Raw genomic sequence first — 10000 nt, 5'->3', positions numbered from 1 at the left:
ATATATATATATATATGTGTGTGTGTGTGTGTGTGTAATTCTAATAGCCACAATGCCCTCTTAACTTCTCGAGCGCGAAGAATTCGAGAAGTTAAGAGGGCATTGTGGCTATTAGAATTACATATGTGTCTGGTAAAAGTGACCAGTAGATTCTACATGTATATATATATATATACATGTATACATATATACATATATATATATATGTATGTATGTATGTATGTATGTTTGTATTGGTATCTATTTTAACTATCCTAAAAATCCATTCTACAAAGTTCTTTTATTCTATACTATCCATACTATTACACTGAGAATTAAATAACCTGTCGGGTTCGAATTGTGAGATAAGAACTAGAGTAAATAAAGAAATGGCTTTGTTTCGTTTATTGTGTTTGTTTTCGTAAGAAATCAGCTGTTAGTCATCTGCTGTTTGTCTTGATTTGTCCTCAGTGTTTTCTTGTCTTGATTTTTTTTTCAATACTTGAGTTTGTTTCCCAGTTTCTTATCAGCACTGACAGGGTTTTTCAATCGTGATTTTGTTTTAACTTGCTGTCATGTTTTTGCACTCTCTCTCTCTCTCTCTCTCTCTCTCTCTCTCTCTCTCTCTCTCTCTCTCTGTATATACATATTATGTATATTATATACAGTATGTGTCTATATGTATGTATATATATCTATATACATTATAGATATATATAGAAATATATACATATACATATATACAGACATATATATGTAATATACATAATTTATATATATAATATATATACATATATATGTTATATATATAAATTATGTATATTATATATATGTCTGTATATATGTATATGTATAATTATTATATATATAATGTATATAGATATATATATAGACATATATAATATACATATATATATATATATATATATATATATATATATATTTATATATATATATATATATATATATATATATATCTATATATATATATATATATATATATATATATATATATATATATATATATATATATATATAGAGAGAGAGAGAGAGAGAGAGAGAGAGAGAGAGAGAGAGAGAGAGAGAGAGAGAGAGAGAGAGAGAGAGAGGAAGTGCAAACACATGACAAAGTTGAAACAATATCACGATTGAAAAACCCTGTCAGTGCTGATAAGAAACTGGAAAACAAACTCAAGTATTGAAAAAAATCAAGACAAGAAGACACTGAGGACAAATCAAAACGAACATCAGATGACCAACAGCTGATTTCTTGCGAAAACAATAAACAAAACAAAGCCATTTCTTTATTTACTCTAGTTCTTATCTCACGATTCGAACCCGACAGGAAATTTGATGATAAAAATAAAACTAATGATACTGTGTTTTTTTTTAAGTAAACGTACACATGTATTTTATATGAATGGCCAGCATTTGCAAAGCCTGAAAGAAAGAGGGAAAATGTATCTATACATTCGTTCCAAAATAAATGTGATAAACTCGCAAAACATGATGGGTAGATAGCCTCCATTCCCTCTTGTTCATCACCTCTCCTCCCCTCCCCTCCCCGCCTCTCCCCTTATTTCCCCCTCCCCTTTCCCCCCTTCCCTTATTTCCCCCTCCCTTATTTCCCCTCCCCTTATTTCCCACTCCCTGCCCCTTCCCTTATTTCACCCCCCTCCCCTATTTCCCCTCCCCTTATTTCCCTCTCCCTCCCCTTATTTTCCCCCCCTCCCTCCCTCCTTTATTTACCCTCCCCTTATTTCTCCCTCCCCTTCCCTTATTTCCCCCTTCCCTTATTTCCACCCTCCCCTACCCTCCCTTCATTCTTCCATCCCCTCCCCTACCCTCTCCTCCCTTCCCTCTCCCCTCATCTCCCTCCTCTCCCCTTCTCTCACCTTCTCTCTCGTGCCATCCCTCTCATATCCTCTCACCTCCCCTCCCCTTCCCCCTCCCCTCATTTCCCCCCTCTCCTCATTTCCCCCCCTCCCCTCATTTCCCCCTCCCCTCATTTCCCCCTCCCCATCCCCTCCCCTTCCCAGCACCTTCTGAGAGCCAGCGGCAATTGTCACTGTATTTGCATAGTTAGCGGGATCTTGGTTGCACTGGGAGTTGTAATAGGCACTCCTGAAAAGAGAGAGAGAGAGAGAGAGAGAGAGAGAGAGAGAGATAATGAATGAATTTTCTCTTTAGGTTTTATTCCATGGCTTTTATTTTAGTTTGTCTTAATTTTATTTTTATAAATATAATGACTAATTATTGTAAACATCGTGATCCTTCTAGAAAATAGGATAAATATATTTTATTTTATTCTTGTTTAATTATATTTCAATCATTGAGGTGCCTGTTCCTTTTATGTATAATTGAAGTGGCATAGAAATGATGTGATCGTTTTGCAGATTAATCTCTCTCTCTCTCTCTCTCTCTCTCTCTCTCTCTCTCTCTCTCTCTCTCTTACAAACGCTACAGTTTGTATGAATAAAATAATATACAAGCAACGTTATACATAATTTACAAGAAACGTATATGTATATATATATATATATATATATATGTATATATATATATATTTTATATATGTATATGTATACATATATATATATATGCATATATATACACATACACATATATAAATATATATATTGTGTGTATGTGTACAAATATTACTTTAATTTTTCAAGATTAAATATCTCATCGAGGCTTTCATTAATTTAAAAAAAATCCTTTAATATACACCCCTGCTCGTTTCATCCATCCGTGCATTACAGACTGTTCATTTCCCCTTAATGATAAAGCTATTTGAATTTATATTCTACGCTTAAGAATATGTAATATTTTTAAGGGGGTTCATTTATCTGAAAACAAAAAAGTTCCAATTACTGTTAGTACTGTTGTATTTTTATGGGTAATGATAATAAAAATAGTAGCAGTAGTAGTAGTGGTAGTATTAATGATATTATTATACTAGTATTAGTAGTAGCTATGTCTAAACAGTGTCTAATACTGTCCCTTTTCCGGATGACTGTTTCTAGTCAACAGCTACTTCTTATATTTCACGAGATGGAGACGCGCCAGATGTCATAAGGGAGGGGGGGTAATTAGACACTTATTTTTCTCTGTTTTCAACAAATGCCGATCTACCAGACAAGAGAGAGATGATAAATGAGTGGAGAGAGAGAGAGAGAGAGAGAGAGAGAGAGAGAGAGAGAGAGAGAGAGAGAGAGAGAGACTTTTCCCACGCTTCTTGATCTTACTCTCGCTCCACATCCTCGTTTCATACTCCTTCTTTTTCCCTTTTCTTACTCCTCTTTCTACTCTGCCTCTTGCATCTTTTCCGTAACCAACCCTTCCATCCCATCTTCCAATATCGTCTACTTCCCCTCTTCTGTCCCGTCCTTCACCTTTTCACAATCTCTTACTCTCCCATTCCATCCTCCTCTCCCATTCCATCCTCCTCTCCTCCTCCTCTTCTCCTCCTCTTCCTCTCTTTCTCCTCCTCGTCTCTCCCTTTCCCAGCGTCTCCGCATCTGATAAACATTTCCTCGAGTCACGTTGATACGAGACGGTATGAAGTTACAACCTTTCGGAAGAAAAAGCTTCTTGAATTTGAGGTGGTTTGTTTGTGCTTCAATGTTTAGCCTTCGCGTAAAATGATGTAGCTTTTTTTTTTTTTTTTTTTTTTCATTCACTCGCATAAGAGAGGAAGTTGACTCTGGCTGTAAAATGTGGGTTTTTTTTTTTTTTTTTTACTTTTTTTTGCCATTCACTCGCATGACGGTAGAAGTTGACTGGCTGTAAAATGTGTGTTTTTTTTTTTAACTTTTTCCTTTGTGTGTGTGTGTTTTTTTTTTATTCACTCGCTTAAGGGAGGAAGTTGACTCTGGCTAGAGTTCTGCTGCCGTGTAAACAATTGGACAAATGCTGTACAATGTGTTTGCAAATGTGCCTTAGTTTCTTGTTTGCAAAAAAAAAAAAAGAAAACGAAAATAAAACATACAATTATGAGGGAGAGTTTTCTGTTTACCAAAAAAACCGACGTACAATCATGGAGGAGTAGGTTGCCTTATGGTTAGATGTATAAGGTAATTGGTTGACAAGCGGTAATTGGGAATATAAAATAAAATGGTTAGATTTATTTTTAAAAATTGTTTAGATGGGTAATTATTAAAAAACTTACGAAAATTAAAACACAACTTTGTTTGTGACAATTCACACACAAATTATATATATATATATATATATATATATATATATATATATATATATATATATATATATATATATATTTTTTTTTTTATTATATTATATATATATTTATATATGTATATATATACATATATATATATGTATATATATATTATATACATATATATAAATATACATACATACATACATACATACATACACACACATATATATATAATCTATATATGTGTGTGTATATGTATGTATACACAATACATATTGACAGAATATCCTCTTGCTTGCACTTCGTGACCCAAGCAAAGGCAGCCTCCCAAAAGCGAGCTATCCAAATATGTCAGGCATGTGGCGGACTCCATCTTTAGACAGCGGCCGTGGCTCGCGTGTCAGATATGACCTCCTCTCTCCACTTCCTCTGACAGAGAAAACTGTTGAAACAGATTCTGACAAAATGGCGGAGGTCTTTTCAGCATTGCTGTGCCACGTCCGGAAAGACGTGTTTCATGTAGTGAAGGATTTTTTAACTTAATGTTGTTTTACAATGATTTACTGTAAAATGTATAGATTTCATGGAGCAAGAGATTTCGTTGTATTACAGCTATTTACTGTAAAAAGCATAGTATTTCGTGTAGGCAGGGATTTTAAATTTGTTTTACAACGATTTACTGTAAAATGCATAGATATTTCATGCAGTAAACGCTTTTAAATTGAATGTAATATGAAGATATATAACATGCAGTCAGATTTTTTAATGTTGTTTTACAACGGTTTACTATAAAATGCATAACTATTTAATGCAGTCAGAGTTTTTAAATTTATTTTTGTTTTACAATGATTTACATTAAAATGCATATATATGTTATACGCTCAGAGATTTTAAATTTAACGTTGTTTTACAACGATTTACTGTAAAATGCATATATATATGTATATATATTTATATATATATATATATATATATATATATATATATATATATATATATATATATATATATATATATATATATATATATATATATATATATATATATATATATATATATATATATATATATATATATATTTGTAATAAGAGTTTTTAAATTTGTCGTTGGCTTACTACTACTAATTTACTGTAAAATGCATAGGTATTGTATGCAGCAACGTATATAAATTTATTTTATTTAAACTACTTACCGTATATTGCGTAAGGTTCAAACGTACTTTCAAAAATATAGATAACAAATTACGGAAAGGAAAAATTCATCTTTTATCTGAATTTCGGACCAGCACAGAGTAACACCAAGTCGGACTTTGAAAGCAAAATGCAATTTTGTTTTATTCTGCAATGTCTGAAAACCATAATCTAAACCTAAGATCGCAAAAATTTTAGTTGTTGAAATACAGAGAGGACGCGAGTGTTTAGAGGTGTGTGTAAACGCAATACATACAAATGTATGCATACATTCTCGTCGTATTTGCGTGAATTTATTGATACAGCGCGAACGTCATGATTTTCTGTTGATAGGTGTGTATGAGTGTCTGCGTATAAACGCCATGCATACAGATGTATGCATACAATCCGTCGTATTTTTATGCTTATATTGATGGCTTAATTTCTGGTGTATTAAAAAATACATTTTAAAACGCCAAACCGATAATGAAATTAAAACTGAATGAAAACAAGTAAAAAATGCGCCGAAGTTTCTTCAGCGTAATCGAGTTTTCTGTACATCGTATAATCAAGGCCACCGAAAATGGATAGATCTTTCAGTGGTCTTGGTATAATGCTGTATAAGCCGTGGCCCTTGAAACTTTAACCACGGCCCGTTGGTGGTCAGTCCTATATCGTTGCTAGAAGCACGATTAAATGAAATAAAAACTACTGAGGCTAGAGGGCTGCAATTTGGAATGTTTGGTGATTGGTGTGTGGATGATCAACATACCGATTTGCAGCCCTCTAGCCTCAGTAGTTTTTAAGATCTGAGGGCGGACAGACATACAAAGTCGGCGCAATAGTTTTCTTTTAGAGAAAACTAAAAACTGTGAATAATTCCTAGCTGTGATATTGCATCTCAACATTTCATTTCTTTTAAAAAAAATATACAGAATATTTAAAAAAGAACAAATCCTTGAGAAAGAAAATGGAGATGTCCTGAGGTGGGCAATTAGAAGTCTCTGAAACATCTTGAAATAAAAAAAAAGTTTTTGACAAATTTTTATTCTGAAGTTTGTTTTTACATGGACTAAAGTTCAGCGGGGACGGAAATAGGCTAATATTTGTGTTTGCTTTGGCCATTAGCCGAATTATGTGTGGTGATTGCTCCACTTTTTTTCATTTGGGTTTTTCATATATAAAATTTTAAGTTTTTCCAATATTTATCTTAAATACATTCATGTTGCGTATGCAATGAACTTTTACATACAAACGATGCGTATGTATTCTTGCTTATTTTGCGTTGCGTGTGGATTATTCCTATGTATTTTTACACGCACTCCCGTAGCTTACACATTCTTGTACACATTTATGTTTGTGTATGCGTTCATATACTGTATATATATATATATATATATATATATATATATATATATATATATATATATATATATATATATATGTGTGTGTGTGTGTGTGTGTGTGTGTGTGGCCTTGGCTAAATGTATTGTCACACGCTATTTAGTGACATATAAGCTATATCTATCTATCTATCTATATATATATATATATATATATATACATATATATATATATATATATATATATATATATTATATGTATACACTTAACGTTTTGTATTCATTTTTATATACTCTTATCGCGTATGCATTCATACATACATTCACGCTGCTTATTCATTCACCCTTAAAATCACGTTCCTTATCCATAATACGTTGGGTATACATTATGATATGCACTCTTCCAATTGCGTATGTTTCATTATTCCCAGTCAATTTTATATGCCATGTTTTTAGTTTTTTTTTTTGAACAATTATTTTGTCTGCACCATTTTTTACTTCAGTTTTTAGTTATAAATATTCTTTTGTGCTTTCATCAGAGAAAAGAAAATATAAAACAAATGTTTCACTTGGTTTTTTTTCAGACAGAATTGCGTCTGTGCAATTTTGGCTTCCCTCTGTGGCTGAAATATTTCAGTGACTGTTTTCCTGAAGTTTTATTTTTGGATATTCTTTTATTTTATTTATTTTATTTTTTTTTTAGTTCTTTGACAATTAGCTCTCATGTGCACTTGACTCCAAAGTCTGGCCGCGCACTTGAGGAAGAAGCTTTGCATGAAATAATGCCAAAATTCGTGACTGTTCTGAATGATAACGATAATAATCACTTCAAGAAAAGTAGATCAAAACATTGTTTTTTAGTTTTCTGAAAAGAAAGCTATTGTGCCGGCTTTGTCTGTCAGTCCGCACTTTTTTCTGTCCGCCCTCAGATCTCAAAAACTACAGAGGCTAGAGGGCTGCAAATTAGTATGTTAATCATCCACCCTCCAATTACCAAGCATACCAAATTGCAGCCCTCTAGCCTCAGTAGTTTTTATTTTATATAAGGTTAAACTTAGCCATAACCGTGCTCCTGGAAAAGCAACGACACAGGCCACCACGGCCGGCTGACAGTTTCATGGGCCGCGGCTCATACAGCATTATACCGAGACCACCTAAAGATAGATCTATTTTCGGTGGCCTTGATTATGCGCTGTCCAGATAAGTCGATTGCGCGAAGAAACTTCGGCGCATTTTTTACTTGTTCTGTACAACAATTAATAATAACTGTTTTGTCAGTTTTTTTTTATCGCTACTGACGCTAAATATCCGCAGCCGATATCGTTTACGCTTGCCGTGATTGGTGGGAGCTCACGTTCAGCAGCTCCCATTGGTTACAACGATATCGGCGGCGGATATTTACCGTCAGCTCCAAGCAAAATATGATAAAAGAAATGGTGTAAAAGCTGTTTGCTTAAAAAGGGTAAATTACAGAATAGTAGACTAATTTCCATTCATTTCAAGAAATGGAGGAGCGTGGGACGGTCCTGAACGAGTTAGTGAATAAATTGCCGGTCTGGAAGAAGCTGATAAGTTAATCAGCCAAGTTTCCGCCTTGAAAAATGACTTGAAAAATTGACTTTAGTATCTGTTTAATTTGCTCTGAGTCGTCCCAAGTTCTGCGGGAGTTTTCCTGACGGCAAATGGCGTCTGGAGAAACGAAAACCTCGCAGTTTTTTTTTTTAGTAGAAAGCCCAAGTTAGTAGACGCTTTTTGTGAATGACAAAACATGGAAAGAACCCATTTTAGTTGCCTGTACAAGAAAATTATTGTGCCGGCTTTGTCTGTCTGTCCGCACTTTTTCTGTCCGCCCTCAGATCTTAAAAACTACCGAGACTAGAGGGCTGCAAATTGGTACGTTGATCATCCACCCTCCAGTCACCAAGCATACCAAATTGCAGCCCTCTAGCCTCAGTAGTTTTTATTTGATTTAAGGTTGAAGTTAGCCATAATCGTGCGTCTGGCAACGACATAGGACAGGCCACCACCGGGCCTTGGTTAAAGTTACATGGGCCGCGGCTGATACAGGATTATACCGAGACCACCGAAAGACAGATCTATTTTTGGTGGCCTTGACTATATGCTGTACAGAAAACTCGATTGGGCCGAAGAAACTTCGGCGCATTTTTTACCTTTTTTTTCTGTCCTGTTCTCAAGCTTTTGAAATCTCTCATTTCTTCAGTTTTTCCTGACTCCTTTAATCTACCTTTCTTCTAGAGGCTGAAGCGTCATCTTTTCCTTCAGGCCTGGGCTAGAATAGGGCCTAAGGTAGCCAGCCGCATTTGCCTTTCCTTTAAGGAAAATATAGTGAACAGAAATCAAATATATTTCGTTTATGAGAGAGTCACCTTCCGTCTATTTAACCGGTTGGTTGATTGGCTGATTGATTGATTTAACATTATAAACTGGCGTCACACTACTATCTTTAGGGTCAAAATAGAAATTGGTCGGAAGAGAAAGGGGCTTGGTAAATAGTCAGTTAATAGAATTTTAGTAACGGAAAATTAATTTAATTTAATAGAAGTTTCTTAACGAAAAATTAATTTAATTTAATAGAATTTTATTAATGGAAAATTAATTTCAGTTAATAGAATTTTATTAATGGAAGATTAATTTCATTTAATAGAATTTTATTAATGGAAAATTAGTTTCATTTAATAGAATTGTATTCATGAAAAATTTGTATTTAATAGAATACTGTTAATGGAAAATTAATTTCATTTGATAGAATTTTATTAATGGGAAATTAATTTAATTTAATAGAATTTTATTAAGGGAAAATTAATTTCATTTAACAGAATTTTATTAATGGAAAATTAATTTCATTCAATAGAATTTTATTAAAAATTAATATTATTTAATAGAATTTTATTATAGAAAATTAATTTCATTTAGTAGAATTTTATTAATGGAAAATTAATTTCATTTAACAGAATTTTATTAGTGGATAATTAATTCCATTTAATAGATTTTTATTAATTGAAAATTAATTTCATTTAACAGAATTTTATTAATTGAAAATTGATTTCATTTAATAGAATTTTATTAATGGAAAATTAATTTCATTTAATAGAATTTTAGTAACGAAAAATAAATTCCATTTAATAGAACTTTTAATGAAAAATTAATTTCATCAAAAAGAAGCTGTTTTAAATAAACATCCATATCCTACAACGCTCGCCAGAATGGTTCATGATTTTTGCACACAATTATAGTTTTAACCCCTTTTTATACTTAGTCTATTGCAAATGTGCATTTATTCAATTATCAATTTGCAATGCAGG

General features: G+C 32.9%; 1 long non-coding RNA gene across 2 annotated transcripts in view; it reads left to right on the top strand.

Moving 5' to 3' along the window:
• LOC136827639 (uncharacterized) overlaps positions 1-10000 on the top strand; it is a 189733-nt gene that overhangs the window by 140079 nt on the left and 39654 nt on the right. The gene's annotated exons all lie outside the window — the stretch shown is intronic.

The sequence above is a fragment of the Macrobrachium rosenbergii genome, chromosome 42, assembly GCF_040412425.1.
Source record: "Macrobrachium rosenbergii isolate ZJJX-2024 chromosome 42, ASM4041242v1, whole genome shotgun sequence".
Taxonomy (NCBI): Eukaryota; Metazoa; Arthropoda; class Malacostraca; order Decapoda; family Palaemonidae; genus Macrobrachium; species Macrobrachium rosenbergii.
This window is presented reverse-complemented; position numbering and strand designations above follow the sequence as displayed.